At 45.5% G+C, this 18814-nt stretch overlaps 1 protein-coding gene and 1 long non-coding RNA gene across 2 annotated transcripts in view; one reads left to right on the forward strand and one right to left on the reverse strand.

The window, feature by feature from the left end:
- Positions 1-18814, reverse strand: part of CASTOR2 (cytosolic arginine sensor for mTORC1 subunit 2) — a 126848-nt gene that overhangs the window by 32888 nt on the left and 75146 nt on the right. The window lies entirely within an intron of this gene.
- Positions 7765-15207, forward strand: LOC128976840 (uncharacterized). Its single transcript, XR_008489394.1, has 3 exons — positions 7765-7847; positions 8465-8538; positions 15156-15207. It is a non-coding gene; the product is annotated as an uncharacterized LOC128976840 (long non-coding RNA).

Raw genomic sequence — 18814 nt, forward strand, 5'->3', positions numbered from 1 at the left:
TGCTGCAGAGGAAATTGAGTTTAACCAGGAGTTATCTGCACTCATACTTCATTATGTTGCTGTAATAAAGCAATAGCAACATCACTAATTACTATGGCTACTAATGATTTCTGCTGCACCTTCAAGAGCAAAATGGACCACCTGATATATGTAACACTTGCTTGGACGCAGCCAAGATGCTTCCTGGGAAAATTCAGGCAAAACAAACGCTCTGCAAGCTCCTTTGAAAAACAAAGCCCCTTGCTGATCCCCACTGGGAACTGAATCAGTGATGCTGGAGGCCTTGGACAGTTAGACACAATCTCTGCTCACCTAAAATAGCACCTGTGCCTCCTGCAATGCAAGCAGTAGTTTGCTTGACCACAGGGATGCCATAGCTCATGAACAGGATGCATCTACTGGCAGAAGAAACCTGAATATAGATTTATGCCATTGATACTGACATTCTGGTCTTGTGTTTGGGTATAAAACAGCACAGTGATTGTTTTCAGTGGTTAGGAACAGAAATGGCAATTACAGCAAAAGATGAGGAGTCCAAACCCTGCTTCCCTGAATCCCTACATGATCCAACTTCAACCATGGCTCAGTTTCACCTGTGATGGTAACAGGTCTAGATACCCTCTCCTGGTACTACTGTGAGGCTTTAATTAAAGCACTCATGTAATTTTGTGATACATTGTGTTATTGACAGTGCTACAAGTCTCTATGCAGACTGAAATCCTCCCTGTGTGGATGGAAAGAGGTTTTTACTCCTGGCTCTTTCAGTCAGGACTATATGAACTTTTGTTGTCAAAATAACAAACCCTGCAGGGTCCCTAGCATCAGTGCAGCTCACTGCTGCTGCCTGTGTTACCTCCCTGAAGCTCCTCCTTGGGTCACCTCCAGTGGCTTGTCATGTCCCCTTGTCCTGTCTACCCTGCTGATGCCCAGAGAACCTGCCACTGCCCTCCAGCCCCAGCCAATGCATCTCCATCTTACAGCACTGCTCAGCCTAGGCTGCCTGCCCTGCCTCTGGGAATGGTGCTCCAGGCCCCGCACAGACACAGCAATGTTTTGCTACAGGAAATAAGTGCAAAACATGGTCAGCATCACACCTCTCCAGTGCTGGCTAAGGGCACCTTGGGGGTTTACTCCACTTCTTGCAATTGCAGCTGGGTTGAGCATTTGGGCACAGATGTCAGGTCCTGCTGGCAGTTCAAGGAGAGGCTTAGGGATGGAAAAAGCAACACACTTTTAGCTGCACCTCAGCTCCAGGAGGAGATCTCCCTATAAAACACTACCCATGAAGCTGTCGAGTTTTCAATGGCTGCTGCATGAGCAATTGCAAAATCTATTCCCTGCTATGCTGCAGGCTCACCTCCTCCTGAACATCCAGGCTCTACCAGGGGCATCTGAAACTCCGCTGCACAAAGCATTACCAAAGGGGCTGTGGTGAGTAGGGTGTGCTAAGAGGAGGCTTGAAGATGCATTTACCATTTCTGAAACACCAGGCAGAAGAGAAAAACAAGACTGGAGAAAAAGAGAGATAAAAGAACAGGTTGCTGTGTGGTCTAGGGGACTCACAACCTCTTCCCAACATCTGCAGAAGGGTTTCAATCCCAAACCAGAAAGCCTGGGACGATGCTAGTTAAATGCTTCAATGAATTGGAAGTTATCTTCAGTATATTTTTAGTTGGCACCAACAGGCATTACATAATGGCTATTATATAACAGCACTACAGCTACAAACACTCTCTTTTGGGCTTTTTGTTTGTTTTTCTTTTCTTTCTCTCCCTCTTTCCCTCCCCACCTCCCTCCCCCCACATCTTCTCCTTAGTGGGAGATTGATCAATAATTGCATTTACCATCAAATGAGGGAGGCAAATCCTTAGGAGAAAAATCAAATGGAGTAAAAATATTGTTACTAAGCCTGTGAGCACTTCTCTCTTGCCCAACCTCAAACAGAATTAACTATTCCCAGAATAGAAATTCCACTAAGGCTTATCTGTAGTTTAAAGGGACAGGCTGTGATTCTGTGCAGACACTAAATTTCTCAATACTGGAGGGTTTTTTATCTCATTGTGATGATAGCTCAGAAGACAAAAATAAAGGGAGGGAGAGCACTACGTAAGAGATGCTAAGGAAAAACTGAGGGAGATTTTCTTTATCTGCCAGCCAGATCATTGCCCATTGGTGCTCATTTAAAATCTTCCCCGGCATATTTTTTTTTTTTCCTAACAGCCATACTGGCAGAACAACTGAGACTTCTGCTTCCAAACTAGGTGCTACATGGAAAAAAAAAGAAGGAACTTTCCAAAAGCTAGAAATATTTCCTATCTCTGAGCCTAAAGAGAGCTGAAGCAGGCTCTGTGACTCTGAATGCACAATAAAAATCACTCCAGTGGCACACCATGAGCTCCCACATCACACTGCCCAACAGGCTCAGGCAAGGGCTCACTTTGCTTTTGTTAGCCCAGCACAGAGCCTCTCTGACAGACACAGCACTCAGTAATTCTGCCTTTTTCAGGCTGGTCCTCCAAAACAAATGGTCCAGTTCCAGAAAGAGCAAAAGAGATGATCTGACAAATAACCACTCCTTAGCTAGCAAGCTGCTCCCTTCTGCTGTTTCACTCTCCCACCTCCCAAACCCAGCAACACCACTGATGCTCTCCTGACTTGTCCTAGGTTTATAAATAGACCAAACCCTGGGCTACCTAGATGGGAAGGCATCGTGCTGAGTGTGTCACTGGGTGTTACACATGGGAACAAAAACAACCCTGAGAGAGCAGAGAAGGAGAGAACACAAATGCAGCTGCCTGGAGAGCACTGAGTCAATGCAGAAAGCAGCTTTCTAGCTTTCAAAGCTGTTGTGGCACACAGCAGACCCCATCACTGCTAGTGGCTCTGAAGGCAGCAACTGCAGCCCTGTGCAGGGGGACAGCCTGGCAGGGCTGGTTGTGTGAACATGAGCAAAAGCTCCAAGGAAACAGGATGAAGAGGGAGCAGAATCACAGAATGTCAGGGGTTGGAAGGGACCTCAAGAGATCATCCAGTCCAACCCCACTGCCAGAACAGGATCACCTAGAGCAGATCACCCAGGAACTCATCCAGGCAGGTCTTGAATATCTCCAGAGAGAGAGACTCCACAACCCACCCTGGGCAGCCTGTTCCAGTGTTCTGTCACCCTCACAGTGAAATAATTCTTCCTCCTGTTTCCATGGAACTTTCTATGCTTCAACTTCCACCCATTGCCCAGCAGAAGGGATAAAAAACAGTTAGCTGGCACGACAGTGCTAGGTCAGTGCTAGACCTGCAGCTGGAAGGGGAAGGAACAGCACACAAGAACTTACCAAGGTCTTATCAAGGGGAACACAGCCTTGCTCTGTTCTACGGGCTTCTGACACCCATCTATTACCATCTTGGATAACTGAGGAAAGAATAATGTGATGAAAAAGCTGGTTTGAGAAGTCGAGCTGTGAAGGACTGCATGCTTCAGACTCCTGCTCCATATTGCCCTGCAAGTGGTCCACTGCTAACCACAAAGAATATGGCCATTTGTCATTCAGGACTGCAAAGGCTAGAGAAACAAGTGTCAAAACAAGCCAAAGCAGTAAGTTTACCTGCATTTGTCATGGTTTTCTCCTCTATAGAAGCCATTAAGGGATTTTACAACAAGCGATCACTTGCAGCACCAGGAAATAGCAAAACCCAAGCTTAACTGAGACAAACGTTTATGGTTCTCAGGAGAAACGCTCCTAATTCATTTCAAAGCTGCTCTGCCCTGCTGAGCCTCCAGCCCCAGGTGCTCAGGATAAAGGCATTTGATACGGGCTGGGACACAGGGTTGTTTCTGCTGTTGAGTGCCCTTCTCAAGATCAAAGCTCTGCACGCAAACACGGCACAACTGCTAAATCCCTTCTTAATGAAGCCTTCAACAGGGCTGGACACTTCCATTGGTGGGCTCTTCATGCATGTATGTATGCAAATGGGGGCAGGGAGGAAAGCTGTCCTCAGGAATCAACAGCTGAGCATATGGTGGGACACTGTTTATCAAACAGCCCCTTGCAGTTGCTGCTGCTGCAGCACTTCTGTTGGAGGAGTTGGCAGCAAACAGCCTGGCCACAAATAGCGAGGCCACAACGGGAGCACGCCTGGGGGGTCTTCCTGCTGGGGGGGAAGAAAAGGATGTTTAATTTAAAAGGATGGGAGCCATGTACAGACTGTGTGAACTTGTGAAAATCAGGTTTCACTCTGACATACTCAAAGGCGGGCCAAGGAAAATGCTGAACTCTATGAGGACAGAATAGCACAACCCTTCTCCATCAGGAGCCGCCTTTGTCCAGCCTCCCCCACCCCATTAGTCCCAGCCAGGGTAAAGGGATGATAACAAATTGGTTCTGTATTGACCTCCTGTGCTCAGGGACCAGACTGGGACAAAGCCCAAAGTGGCTCTACTGTGATGTCCTTGGGACACTGCAAACAACCTGGCAGGAGGGAGAGCAGCAAACGTAGCAGGAGGGACTCCTGGATTTTAGCTGTGCTCTGCCAACTGCTGTGGGCTCACATTGGAGCTCAAACCAGTTACCACACCAGACCAGAGGTCAGGAGGCAAGTAGCTCACTCCTTCCCTTGCTCCACTTGGTCTCCACACCTTGGTGGACCCTAACATGCATTTCCATTCCCACCCAGCCTCCTCTGCACATGCCTTTGCAACAGCCTGACCCATCAAACCTCTCCCCTCTGAAAGCAGCACAGTTATCCCTCATAACCTTGAAGCATAATGCACTGAAGTTTAGTTGGATGGTGTTCCAGAGCTCCTTGGTTTCTTACTTTTATGAGGCTTCTGGGGAAGTGTGTGCAACAAGGCTGTGAGGAACCCCAGCTAACCAGCTGCACAGCCAAGCATGAGCCCCTGCAAATGTGCTGCTGCTGCTGAGTGAAAAAAAAAAAAAGCCACTGTATTTAAGATGGAATTAAAACATATTTAACGGGTATGAATGCTATGTAATAAATTTAAGAATAAAATAAAAAGCCTCAGATCTGCAAAATATGAGCCATTAATCAAACAGGCACTCTGAAAAGACTTCCCTGTGAAATCTCTAGTGATTAGCTGCAGGCACTCAGCCAAAGAGGCCTGCAAGCTCTGTTTCACTGACATGTATTTTTAAACCAGCTCCAGCAAAGAAGAGGCCATTTGGGGCACAGAATAACAGCTTGGGGGGCTGGGATCAGTCCCTGCTACAGATTATCTTGCAGAGAAATCTCTCTGCACCTCAGTTCTCAGTCTCTGAGACTGGGATGATAACATGCCCTGCTCCTAATTCCTGCCTAGCTTTTACAGGTAAAGCTGCAGGACACAGACCACCTCTTCCTACATGCATGTGGTGATGTGCTGCCTCTCTCTCTCTGTGCTGAGAGCCCTGTACATCTGTAGTGTGTACCATGGAGACAACAAACAAAATGATTTTCAGGCACAGCACAGAGCCAGTTAGCCCAAGATCACTCCCAGTTCTGCTCAATGCATTATTTGAAACCACCCAGCAATAGAGCCCAACGCCTCTTAATAGCCTATTGATTAAATGTATTGTCACAGCCCCTGACACAAACGACTAGAAGCATCTCTCAGCCTGCATTAACATCTCTTGCAGCTCCAGGTATGCCCAAACCTGCCTGGGCTGGGTCAGGAGAGCTGACTTTTCATCAGGCTCCTGCCCACTTGTGCTGAGTGAAATGTCTATTAACTTCCCTCAGTCTGCCAATGGCCCAGAATGCTGCAGAGACAAGAGGTCACAGTGGTAACAAACACAGAATTAAGCTGACAGTTTTAAAAGATTAGTAAAGTGTTGCTTTCCATTTAAATTAGGGGGGAAAGGCAAAAAGATTACTTATAAAAAAAGAACTTCCCCAACAGAGTGTGTACTCTCCCTCGAGATGCAGCAAGAGGTATTTGCATTACTGCAAATCCTCATCAACAGCAGGGCAAATGTTTAAAATGAGAAAAAAATAATCAGAGTTTGGAAAGTAACGCCATCAAAAGGTTTTCAGATTGGTCTGCATGAAAGAAAATGGGTAAACAGTGCTCATCAAAACCCTGCCAAAGCAATAACCACTGAAAGGGTGCAAGAGACCTGCAGAGCAGTGGTCTGAGCAGGGTCCTGGCTGAGCAGACTGTGGCCACCCCACCACAGGATCTCAGTGCAGCTGTAGCACAGCAAACCACTGATCAGCCAGAAGCAGGCAGCAAGCTCACTCTTCTGACCTGTCAGTCACTTCTTCCCTCTCTGCAAGTGATGGTCAGGGTTGCAGCTCACAGTCATGGAATCACAGAATGGATTGGGAAGGGCCCTTAAAGATCATCTGCTTCCACCACCCCTGTGCCCCTGCAGGGACACCTCCCACTAGCTCAGGTTGCTCAAAGCCTCATCTAGCCTGGGTTTAAACACTTCCAGGGATGAGGCATCCACAGCTTCTCTGGGCAACCCATTCCAGTGTCTCTCCACCCTTGTAGTAAAGAGCTTCTTCCTAATGTCCAACCTAAATCTACCCTGCTCTAGTTTAAAACCACTGCCCCTTGTCCTATCACCACAGACCCTCACAAAAAGTTGATTTTGTTGATTCTGGAGATCCTGAAGCAAAACAAGGTACAGACCCAAAGGGTGATTGTGAGGGCAAATTGCTGAGCAGGCAGCACCACTGCAGTTTGGCTTCTACCTGCTCCCCCTGCAGGGGTGCACAGCTGGGGAGAGGGGAACCCTGTGTAGGAAGGTGAGGTGCTAATTAAAGAAGGCAGCAAGCAGACATCAGTATCTTCAGCATGCCTCACCCACCAGATTTGGTTTAACATGCAGTTTTGTTTTAAATGCTTGCACCATGTAAGTTTCCAATACAAGTTTTCACTGATCACTTTACTCAGAACAAGCTGACTGGAGAGAGCACTACCCTGAAGGGGCTCCAGTTGTTTGCAAAGAGGTTTCTTGCCCTCATGAGTTTCCATTTCAACCTAATACAGGGAGACAACAGAGGTAAGCAAAAATGCATTCTGGCTGCTTTCAGAGCATGAGAAACGCTAGGAGAGCAAAGAAGATAAGCACAGGCAAGAATAGTTTAAATTCATTTCTGCAGACATAATCCGAGAAGTGTGAAGTGGAACTTCTCTGTGCATCGCAGGGAATCAAAAGCAAAGGAAAGTCCCATGACAGGGCTTAGCAGCAGCTCAGCACAAGCTCTTGAGCAAAGAAATGAACCAGGAATCTTCATATAAATACAACTCCTGATAAGAGTTGTATAAGAACTGATGGAGAGAGACGATGGACGTCCCAGAGAAGGAGGCAGGTTAAAACACTGCTCCACAGCTTCACCCTCTCCTCCTGAGCTGGTGGGGAGACAGGCACACAGCCCTACCAGCAACCTCACTGCTCATGATCCTCAGCTTAGAGTCTTGCCTTCAGGCTCTCCTCCCCAACTCTCTTTCCAAAGTACTCCCATGACGCAGCTAACTCTTAATTTGTAAAGGAACAGAATTGGACCTACCCATCTTGGGTGCTAAAAATACAGCTGAAAGGACAGCTAACCTTTTCAGCTCTGCTGTGCCCTGCTGTTGTTGTGAAACACCATGGGACAGCATGGTATGAAAGCAAGCATAGAAGCAAAGCGTCCTACAGAACAAAGCCGTTGTGTCTGCGCTGGCCTCGCCTGACCTCTTCCTTAGGGTAAACAAATCTGGACTGCTTCTGAACCAGACACAGTTGGAGATGACTCTCCACTCCCAGGACTCCCAACTGATCCTGAAAGAGAGCAACCAACCCCTAAAACCTGGGTTGGTGCAGCCTTGTCTCTCCCATGTGTGACATGGACGGCACTTCAAACAGGTAAAGGCAATCTCTTGACCTGCTGCACTGGAGTCAATAATTATTAACATTTAATTTATCAATATTTTCTAACTTACCTGTGCCCTTACTGAAGAGGGTGCTCCTTCTTCTCAATATAGCTGGACATTATCTGTAGGGTTTCTCCAATTTACTCCAGATCTCATGATGGCCTGGAATTTGGGGGGCTATTACCTATGCTTGGAAAGCTAAATACATTCATCAGTGGTCTGGGATCATGCCCCAGAGTACTGATCAGTCCCAGGTGGGACAGCTCATCCTTCAAGGATGCTGCAAATCAAGTAAACCACTACTGCCTGTACCTAGGTCCCACTGAGCAGAGAGTGGAGCTTGACCACCAATTTAGCACTATGAGCTGGAAACTTTGGTTCCTTGCAGACAACTTCTCACAAACCAACATCCTGGAGCCTGCTCTACACCAACCATTCCAGCACAGCTACTGAAGATTTATTGTACACATAAAAATGTTGTTTGAAGTGATGCAATATTGAGTGCTCTGAAGGTAGGAGGCTACCAAAGTGATGTTGTCACAGACAGGGACACAATCTTATTTACCACGAAGCCAATCTTTCTTTTTTTGCTATTTGCTTTACTTTTAGTCCCCAGCTTCCAGCAGTGGGAAGGATGCACCATCTGCAGTCCCAAGACAAGCACAGGAGCTTTGGGCACTCAGGTAATGGATTTCAAAGCAGCAGAGTGTAATGATGCACCTGAATGCCTGCATCATGAAGCAGACACAAGAGGAGGCAAATTATCTCAGGCAAACTGAGTTTTGGCACCAGGCTTTTGCATAGCCCCAGGCACTTTTAGTAACAGTTCAAACAAAAAGCTCAGAAACACCACCAGTACAGCGTCCAGCTTGGGTGCTGAAAACCTTCAGCTGCTTCAAAGGTTCACCATGTTCTGCACTTGTTCCTCCTTTAGACCATACAGACCTGCTGCCTAGAGCTGGTGTGGAATCAAAGACATCCTTTGCTGATCACTGGGACAGGTACCTGCTGCCATAGGTGTTCTTGTGGGCAATGGGAGGAAAGAGTGCCCTGGATGGCTATTTTCTGTTCATCCACAAACCCAACATCTACCAGCCTCTTCCTCTTTCTTCTCTTCCCTCCTGTCACCATCCCAGCCACCCTCACCAACAGCACTCCATCCCCCATGTCTCCTTCCATTCTCCTTACTCATACATTCAGCTTTACTCTTTTTTTGCCTCCTCCTCCTCTCCACTGGTCCTGTGCCTTGTCTTCTCCCCAGCACCTTCCCCCTGACACCAGATCCATCCACCCACCCCACCAGCCTGTCCTCATCTCCATCCCTGCTGCTCTCCCTCATAGACGTCTCTCTCCAGTCTTGGACTCACTCTTTCCATCTTTATTCTCTTTATGCCTGATGTTGGTAACAGTAGGGCCAGAAACCTGCCCTGCTGCTGCACACCCCCAGGGACCCTGCTCCTCACTGCAGCACTGAGGTAGTTGTTTCCAAGCTGTTTTTTCTCGTGCTTTACCCACAACCTGGGGGCACAGAGTGCTCTGCAAGCATCAGTGGCACTATGGCACTGTGAAAAACCACAGCTGGCTCCACATCACTTCTGATACCTTGGCTGAAAAGCTCTGAGGTGCAAGAAGCCTCTGGGCTGAATGGTTTTAATAAGGTGAAGTTGTCTTCTCATGCAAGGATACCTCCCCTGCCAGAGCATGAGAGGACGAGAGCTCTTCAAAGAAAAGGTTGACAGGCTGTGAGTTGGGGTTGTTCAGCCTGGAGAAGGCTCCAGGGAGACTTTCTTGTGGCTTTTCAGTACTTAAAGGGTGCCCACAGGAAGGAAAGAGAGGGATTCTTTCTTAAGGAGTACAGTGACAGGCCAGTTTTAAGCTGCAAGAGGGTATATTTAGATTAGATACAAGCATTTATTTACTGGGAGGGTGGTGAGGCACTGGAATAGGTTCCTTAGAGAGGTTGTGGATGCTCCATCTTTAGAAGTGTTCAAGGTCAGGCTGGATGGAACTTTGATCAATCTGATCTAGTTGAAGAACTCCCTGTTCCCTGTAGTAGCATTGGACTAGATGATATTCCAAGTCTCTTCCAACCCAACCCATTCTATGATTCAATGATTTTGCAGTATTTCCTTCCAAGCTGCTCCCAAGAACGGCTTATATAGGAAAAAAAAAAAATCTTGAGAAAAAAAGAAAATCTTGTCTGGTACCCCGTGAGAATCTCACCCCAGAACTGGGGCAGTTTAATGGGAAACACTGAGCAAAGCTAAGAGAAGGCTGTGCCATATAGCCCCACCTATAGCAAGCACTAAACTTCTGCTGACAGAGTTCATGATCTTACAAAACAAATTGCTCCAAGTGAACTGTGACATTAGTGTGTGTGATTCTCCAGTTGCTCAGGCTATTAATGTTTAAGATGTAATTAGAAGTAAGGGTAGAAAATAGCCTTTGCAGAATATTTTTCAGACCATTAGTTGAAAGAATTTTCCACACAATTTCTCTCTGGCATTTCAGAGTACCAGGGCCTTCTCTTTATCAAGTGCTCCCCACCTCACTAAGCACTCTCTGCATTTTCAGTAGCCACAGCAGCTCCCCATCCAGTGTGCATCAGCAACTCCAGCTCTTATTGCACTACTCCACCAAACCAAGGAAGATCAGGTTAAATGAGACTTATATTGACAAGGGGCTGCCTTGTTTCACTTGCTTCAATGGAAAAGGCCAAATCAATCTTACTCTCTAATCCACAAGTCCCTCTTGGCAGCCAAACTGTTAAAAGAATTGAAGGAAGAAGCTAGGAGAAAAAGAACCAAACCCAACAGATTACTGCACATGTGCACACTGCAGAAATTCTCTGTATTGCCACTACCCAGCAACAGGGACTCTGTCCTCTTACTAACACACAGCTCATCAAGGCAGTCCCCTTCCATGTGGGAAATTGTTCACATTAAGCCTCTGCCTTCTGCTCACCTTGGGAGTAAGAACCTTCTGGGCTTTATTTACGACCTAGAACCTTCTAGCTGGACTGGCGGCTTGGAAAAAAAGAACTTGCCAAATGCAGAAGAGACTTTCAGTTTTTTGCTTCCTGGACCACAAAACTATTATTATTTATGCCCCAGCAGAGGCTGAGAGCCCTGGTCACAGACCAGAACCCAGCTGCCTTGAACTCGCTGGAAGAAAAACAACAAAAACAACCAGAAAAATTCAAAAGCATGAAAAGCAGCAGATGAAAAGCAGTAACTAATTATTTTCCTTTCCCCAATTTTCCACCAAGTGCTTTTTAAGCACCATTTTTCCACTTTCAAACAAGGAAGCAGGCTGCACCCTGCATCAGCAGCCCGACTAATCAAAACTGACAACACAAGTGTCCCCACCTAGAACAACCCATCAAAAACATACCAAACTCAACCACAGGAATCTCTATAGAATTGGCTCTTTCTTGTGTATTAAATATCCCTTCAGAAACTCTTCAAGTGGAGAGAGTTTCTAAAGCAGCTGGGGAAAGGCTGAGCATCAGTGACAAACTCTGTCTGAGATCCTGTTGGGTGCCCACCAGGGCTGCCCTGCAGCGAGCTCTCCAGCTCGTGCCTTGTGTGCTGTGCTGAAGAGCCCTGCTCCAAAGCAGGGTTTTGCACTGCCAACAGACCATCACCTCCCCCTTGTCACATAACCCAAGTCAGCTACATCCACAAAATGAGGCTTTCATGTGAGTGAAACCTCAGCTGATAGCCTGCTCCTTCCCACTGTCAGGAGCCAGGCTTCTTCTGGCTGCCTTCTCTCCCTTCTTCTCCTGGGGGGTACCCAAAGAAGTCCTGATCCTTTTGGATATTGAAGCCACATTCAGCCACATTCAGCACATGAGTGGCTCTCTAAGCCCCAGCTTAATATGCTTAAAATTAAGCAGGTGCACGTGCCTTGAAGGTGCAGCCACTGCTCCACATAGAGCACTGCTACTAAACCTCCTGTTCCCCAGAGTGTTTCTTTGGGGTTGGGGAAGTGTACTCTGCAGTTCTTTTGAACTCTGTGTTTATGAGACACAGGTTGTACTTTTGAAAGCAAACTGGTTTCAGTTTGTGGTTTCCTTTCATCCAACTGGGAGGCAATCTGAGAAGCTGGCATGGACTGTCCTTGATTCTTGGACACACCAATACATTTCCTTGTAAAGGTACAGACAAGCCACTAAAACCAGGCACATTGTGGCATGTTGGAAGTCCTCATCTAGGTCAAGAATTTGTTTATACAAATTCTAAAAATGAATTTCTCTGGGGGGGAAAACGATCTCTTCTCTGTTTGGAGCATGAAGAGACATGGTAAACATCCATCAGAGCAGGCACTCCTGTCTGCTGCAGACAGCAGAAAGCTTGTTCAAGAGCCTGCTTTATTTTTTGCTCACTGGTTGAAATGCCAAAACAGGCATCCACCAGAGGCTCAGCCACCAGAGGCTCATCCACATGATGACCCACATAAATCCTCAGCCCACATCTCTGAAGGCTCAATTCTAGCTCTTTTTTTCTTTTTTTTTTCTTCTTTTTTCCTTCTTTTTTTTTTAGTTCCTTCTCTTTTTTTTTTTTTAATAAAAAAAAAAATCCACAAATTAATTCACCAAAATTGAAAATCTGGTATCACTGAGGAGGATTCCAGCTCTTACTGCAGCAGTACCCAGAGATCAGGACACAACCTGCCACCGAGCTTCTGGGCATACCCTCCCCTGTTGGGCTGCTCTCAGTTTTGAATGTTCATGTCTCTGTGTGAGCTGCCTACCTAATTCACCAGCTGAAATAAACCTTGGCTAGGTCCTGGGCTGCTGGTCCTTGCAGACGCTCTCACTAAACATATTAAAGCTTAAAAATCTAATATACTTTCCAGTTTCTAAGCTAGAGTTTAAGGACAAGTTTCTGAAAGAGAAGAGCTAAAAATGTTCTCACTTAATCCCCTTTCTCCATCCCTGAATAAATCCATGCATATACAAATAGAGGTGCATACACCCAGGCATTATATAAACTGGCAACTCTTAATTACACAAGTTCAGCTCAAAGTGTTTCAGTAAATAACTTACCCAAGCCCAGGGAAACAGAAGAGAAAAACAACTGTGAAATAAATACCTTGCAGACACAGTTACTTCAGCAGGACTCCTGAGATTACTATTTATTTAGCACTTCCAATCTGCCCAGCAATGTGCAAGATACAAAGATAAAGAAATGTGGTTGCTGGGGGACTCTCCAAGGGCATGCCAGCCACAAGCCCAGTGCTGCTGACACCTCCAGCCCTGGAGAAATAACCTCTCACACCTTATGAAACTTCAATTTCATGTACTCTAAACCCAGCTCACACAATAAATGCAGGCTGTGACTGTGGAGGTGCAGTTCACCCTGACTTCCAAAATCCAATAAATGTGGAAGTAGGGAAGTTGGAACTGGAGTTGGTAAATCTTGTAAAATAAACATGAGAGTGTGTTGGCAAAACATGGTGATGGACATCCCAGGAAGAGTAAAAAAAATCCCACAGGAAATGGATAGAACTCATGCAAAGCAAACCTGGGGACATGATGTTTTCCACTTTTGCCTTGGATGCTATGTGGAAAGCTTGGAAGGAGATTGTAGAAGAAACTAAACCTGAGTTTTGATGCTATTCTGAAAGAAGTTAACCACTGTGAACTGCATCTTACTCCTCAAATAGGTTCAGAATTGAGGGTTAAAAAAAAAAATGATTCAAATTTATTTAGAGGGGGGGGATGGGGAAAGACAGAGGGAGGTATGAACCCAAGCTCACTGTGATGAAGTGTTCATACTTTACACTTTCATTCTTCTTTATCATGAGAAAATCAGCTGGATTTTTTTCTGTTAAAAGAGTGTTATAGTTTTAAGTTCAGCTCCCAGAGATGGGATTTTAAGGGAAGATATATTGTGAAACAACTCGTCAGAAGGCAGAATTTGTCTTTACAAACTATCCCACTACTTCCCTATTCCAAATGGAATGAAAAGGGAGATCCTCTGATGGACTTTTAAGAAAAAGAGCCATCGAGAGTCAGTTCTCACTGGAGGGACTTTTGCAGGATAAAGCAAGAGGGGCCACTGGCAGGATCTGTGTTTCCATGTCTATTAAGGCTTTTCATCCCAGTGTCTTGGAGACACCGTGGAGACTTCTCTGAGAAACATCAAGCTGATGTTCAAAGCTCTCTAGGAACTGCTAGGTGGAGCACTGTGAGTAAGACAAGAGACATCATCATGCTATAGTGCAAACAAGCAATACCTGAAATGGGATGAAATGATCCAAAAGGAGGCTTAGAGGACGTGAAGTACAAATCCATCCAGCACACACAGAGGATGTCACAGAGACAGAAATAATGAAGAGGCTTCAAGAGGGGATTAGACAACTTTGTGGTGGCTTGGCATACTGATAGCTGTTCAATATGGTGACATGGATTCAACTGGAAATTTAGGAATCCCTCGGCTGAGGACTGGTGGGGAACTGCAGTGGGGAAGGAAGGATGCAAACTTTATTGCTCAAGGATGTAAATTACAGCACAGGAGGTTCCACCTCAACATGAGGAGGAACTTCTTCACTGTGAGGGTCACAGAGCACTGGAACAGGCTCCTCAGAGAGGTTGTGGAGTCTCCTTCTCTGGAGGCTTTCAAGAGCCATCTGGATACATTCCTATGCGACCTGTGCTAGATTCTATGGTCCTGCTCTGGCAGGGGGGTTGGACTTGATGATCTCTGGAGGTCCCTTCCAACCCCTAACATCCTGTGAGCCTGTGATTTTTCCATTCTTGCAGACCTTAGGCAGAGGGCAACCTATGGGTGTTGCTCATGAAGCCACAAGCCAATCTGAGCTGACATCCTCAGTTTTCACAAACAGATCAGCATCTCACCAGAACTGAGTAACTCCAGATTAATGCAGACAGTAAGTTTTCCCTGTTAGTATTGATGCAGTAATTCCTATTTCATCATATTAGCATGTCTGAGCAGGATATCAGTCACCCCAAAGCAAATGGATATCTAGCAGAAACCTTCAGAGGAGCCCTCTGGTTGGTGGTACAGGCCAGGAGTGTAAGGACTGAGTGAGTGAAAGGCAGTGGTGAACTCTGATTGAAGACTAGCAAACCCCTTCTTAAGGTTGCAAGACTTTTAAGTAGGCATCTGATATATCTGAACTGAAATTTTGCACCATCATGGTTATCCAAACAGGACTCTACAGAAAAAGCTCTGCAATGATGAGGACATGGTGTGGAAATTGGCTCTGGAAAGGAATTAAAAGAGGGAGTAAATCAGTGAAAAATTAAAAAAAAAAATCTATTTTCTTTCAGATTCAAGACTTCAAGGGAAAGTCTAAGAATTAAAGGAGAGGAAGGACTCCTGAATAACCATTTCCTTCTCTCACAGGAGAGAATTCAAAAGCCATCAATTTGTACAGCCCAATGCATAAAGCTTCCATAAGCACAAATCATGAGTCAGGATCTGATTAACATAACCTAATGCTAACATCCTTTCCAAACTGAATAAATGATTTGGAAGAATGGTTGACTTGTACATTTATTTCTCTCCCTGCTTGATTGTGTACTAAGTGCATGAGCCATAAAAGCAACACATGGGCAACTCCACAGTGTAACAGAACTCCCAGGAAGAGTCCAGGTAAATCTCATTGGCTTTGTTGTGGCCTGCCTGGCTCTAAAGACCCTCCACAGCCTCAGCTGTGCAAGTCTTGCTGTGTTGATAAAACATCTTTCTGGAAGGTGGTTACAGCTGAAAGGCAGATTTACTGATGACACAGTCCAGAGAGATGAGAATTGCTTTAACCAGAGGGGCAGAGGAGTGGGCATGCCTTTAGCATTATACACTGAGTATCACAAGACAGACACATCCCTGCCAAGGGGAGCTGGAAGTGCAACTCACCCAACTTTCTCATCTCTAAGCTGCATGCAAAATATTAGTGCCATGGTCAAATACAACACTCTACCACTTCAGGCACGTTGCCTAATTAGAGGCCATTGTTATCCCAGAATACTGTTTTTGCAGCTGTCAGGAAATTAAATAACCCAAGGGTAACTTGGAATTAAATGAAGCTGTACAAACACAAAGCCCAGCTCTGAAATCTTGACTCTGACAAGCAGCTCCTCAGCTTTCCAAGGGACTAAACATCTAACTAGGGCATGCAACTATCCTTTCCTGTCAAGCCATAGGATAACATGATACTGGCCCTCCTGGAATGGCTCATGTGGGAGTCCTTCAGAGACTGGGAGCTTGCAAATCCATATGTAAGCACAGGCACTGCTTTCTCTCCACTTAAATAATCAGCACCTCCTGAGGAAAGACCTTCAGTACAAGTGTCCACTAAGAGAGCAATCAAGGGCTGATAAAAGGAAATGCTTCTACAGAAACCTCTGCTTTCATCTCATTTTCAATCAATTACTCCTCCTCTTGCAATCCTTTGGCTGCAATCTAAAAATGAGCTGGCTATACTTCTACAGAGGCATTTAAGAATGCAACAAAAAGGAGGAGAGCATTTCCAATGAGCCTGGTGCAGTCAAAAATGGCCATTTGGAAAACATGTTCATGGTGGCTTCCTTTCTTAGCTTCCTCCTGGTGAGAAACAAAAAATCTGAAGACTAACAGCCAAGGTCAAAGGAGCAAGGAGGTGAGTTCTTGCCAGGCTAGACACTGCTTTAGCAATAAATGGCATTGCACAATAAAGTCCAGATGTAATGCAGAGGCTGTTCTAAAGTGACAGCACACTTCCACCTGGCTGTGAGCACGGAGGGCTGAGTGACTCACTACAGGCTGCTGGGAGGATCACTAGAAAACTGTGGGCTTACAGCAGCATCTCAGAACAGATGTTCAAGTCTTTGCAAAAACAAAGCCCCCATTCTGAAGTGCAGACAAGTAGATGGCATTTTGGGCTTGCAGTTGAGGCGAAAGCTGATCCATCCCACCAAGCAGTATGTGACTCCAAACACATCCTTTGGTCTCCTTTTTATCAGTTTTCTCATACGTGGGAGCAAAAAAACCCTAATTCTTACTTCACAGGGATATCATAAGACAGGAAGCATGAATACACTCCAAAAACAAAGCAGCATTATTATGTTTGGCTAGAAATGTGGAACATGGTAAGGTAGACTCCAAAAATAATCACCATGTCCACTCTCACTGGAGAACAGGGTTAGGAAGGCAAATCCAGGTTAGGCTCCAGTCTGCTCTCAGGAAATCAAGCTGTTCTCTTCCTTCCTCTTCACAGGATAATGCACCACTAATAATGAGCAAATCTGGAAAATCAAACCCAGATCCAAGCTCCAAAAGCTGTTGTTTGCTCAAGATAAGTAAGAAGGGAGCAGAAATTGTTTTTTTAAAAGAAAAAATCACTGAAGAGTGGTAAGGGATGAAGATTAAAAGCTGTGTTCAGAGCATGGATGTGTGTGCATCTGTCCTTCTGCCCAGGACTGCCTCCTGAAGGCACTGACTTTGATGCCCTCTCTCTGCCATCATCAAGAGTTGGGTCCTCCTCAACCTATTGACCATTGCTTTTTGCTCCCAGCCAGCCTCTGCTCACCCACTCACTGCTTCAGGAGCAAATGGGTTCCACAGTCTGAAAGAACTGAGGGTTTTGTCTCTGGTAATCAAGGGACAGGAACTGCAGAAATCAGCAGATTTGTCACTTCCTGACAAAACTTTCTCTGTGTTTCAAAAACTCTTGGCAAAGGCTTTGCTCACAAAATCTGCAAGCTGGGGGTGAGGGGTGGGGAGGACCTATCCCAGACAGTTGAAGGCTCAAGTTACTGCAAAACAAAAATTACTAAAATAGAAGAAGAGACAAAAAAGCAACTGATGCAGTTGGACTCACATTTCCAATTCCTTCTGTATTTTCAAGCAAAACAGTAAGAGGAATCCTCCTCTTCTTCTTTTTCTGACAATCACATTTCAGGCTATTTCACCAGACTGACAGAGCAGAGCAAATAATTACATTTCAAACTAGATTAAATTCCTAACTGTTGTGTGACTCTAACCTTGAGGTTGTGAGACTTACTCCTGTGCAAGATTAAATACCAAGATATGAAATACTAAAAATATTATTATTGTTTTTCATTAAAGGGTATTTTTCCCCCCCTATAATCTCCAATCTGTTCCACTGTAGAGATGATTTATTCAGTAGGTCTGCAAGTGTAGCCATTGTGAAGGTGAATCCTGTGGGACAGAACCTACCTCAATTATTATTTATCACAGCCCTTGTTACATTATCAAAGCATTTCCACATGTTTACTAATTAGTCTTTATAAGGCCTGTTATGAGGTGATTTAATAGGATTATCCCTATTTTTCAAGTGAGGAAACTGAGACACAATGAGAGACTTGTCCAAGGTCAAACAGAAAAGCTTGCAGCAGACCTGGGAACTTTCACCAGGCTGCTCTGACTCCCCAGCCCTTCACCTTGTGATTGCAGCAGCAAAGCTGCTCACTTGAGAAAGGTTCATTTGCCCAAGAGGCAGCCCTTCCAAGAACCCAAAAGAGACTTTATTGTGACTGTCAGGCCAAAAAGCCTGAAGATGATGGCTGGCCAGTGTGTCACTCTCAGCTTAACAGTGCACACAAAGCAAAGCACATCCCCTTTTTAAGTGCACAAGAACAAACTCAAAGCATCAGACCTCCCCTCAAAAGAGAACTTAGTTTGGAGTCAAACAGATGCATCACACTGCATTTCCAGACTTAGATACAAGGGATTTAGGTCCTTCTAGGGAAAACCAAACAACTAGACAGGTTGCACTGCAGTTCTGAGAGCTACTCTTGATCCGCCATTAGCTCTGGAGGCTTTATATCACGGATGGCAGAAAGATGGGAAAGACTGATTACAGCACCAGGAGAAAATAAAGTTGAAGATTTGGGGCACAAAACGTGACACCTCTGCCTGACAGCCTCTAGGTACAGCAAGGATTTTAACTTCTTTGCCTTTCCCTCCTCACTTGACCAGAAGGACCCTC

Source organism: Indicator indicator, chromosome 30, assembly GCF_027791375.1.
Source record: "Indicator indicator isolate 239-I01 chromosome 30, UM_Iind_1.1, whole genome shotgun sequence".
NCBI classification, from domain to species: Eukaryota; Metazoa; Chordata; class Aves; order Piciformes; family Indicatoridae; genus Indicator; species Indicator indicator.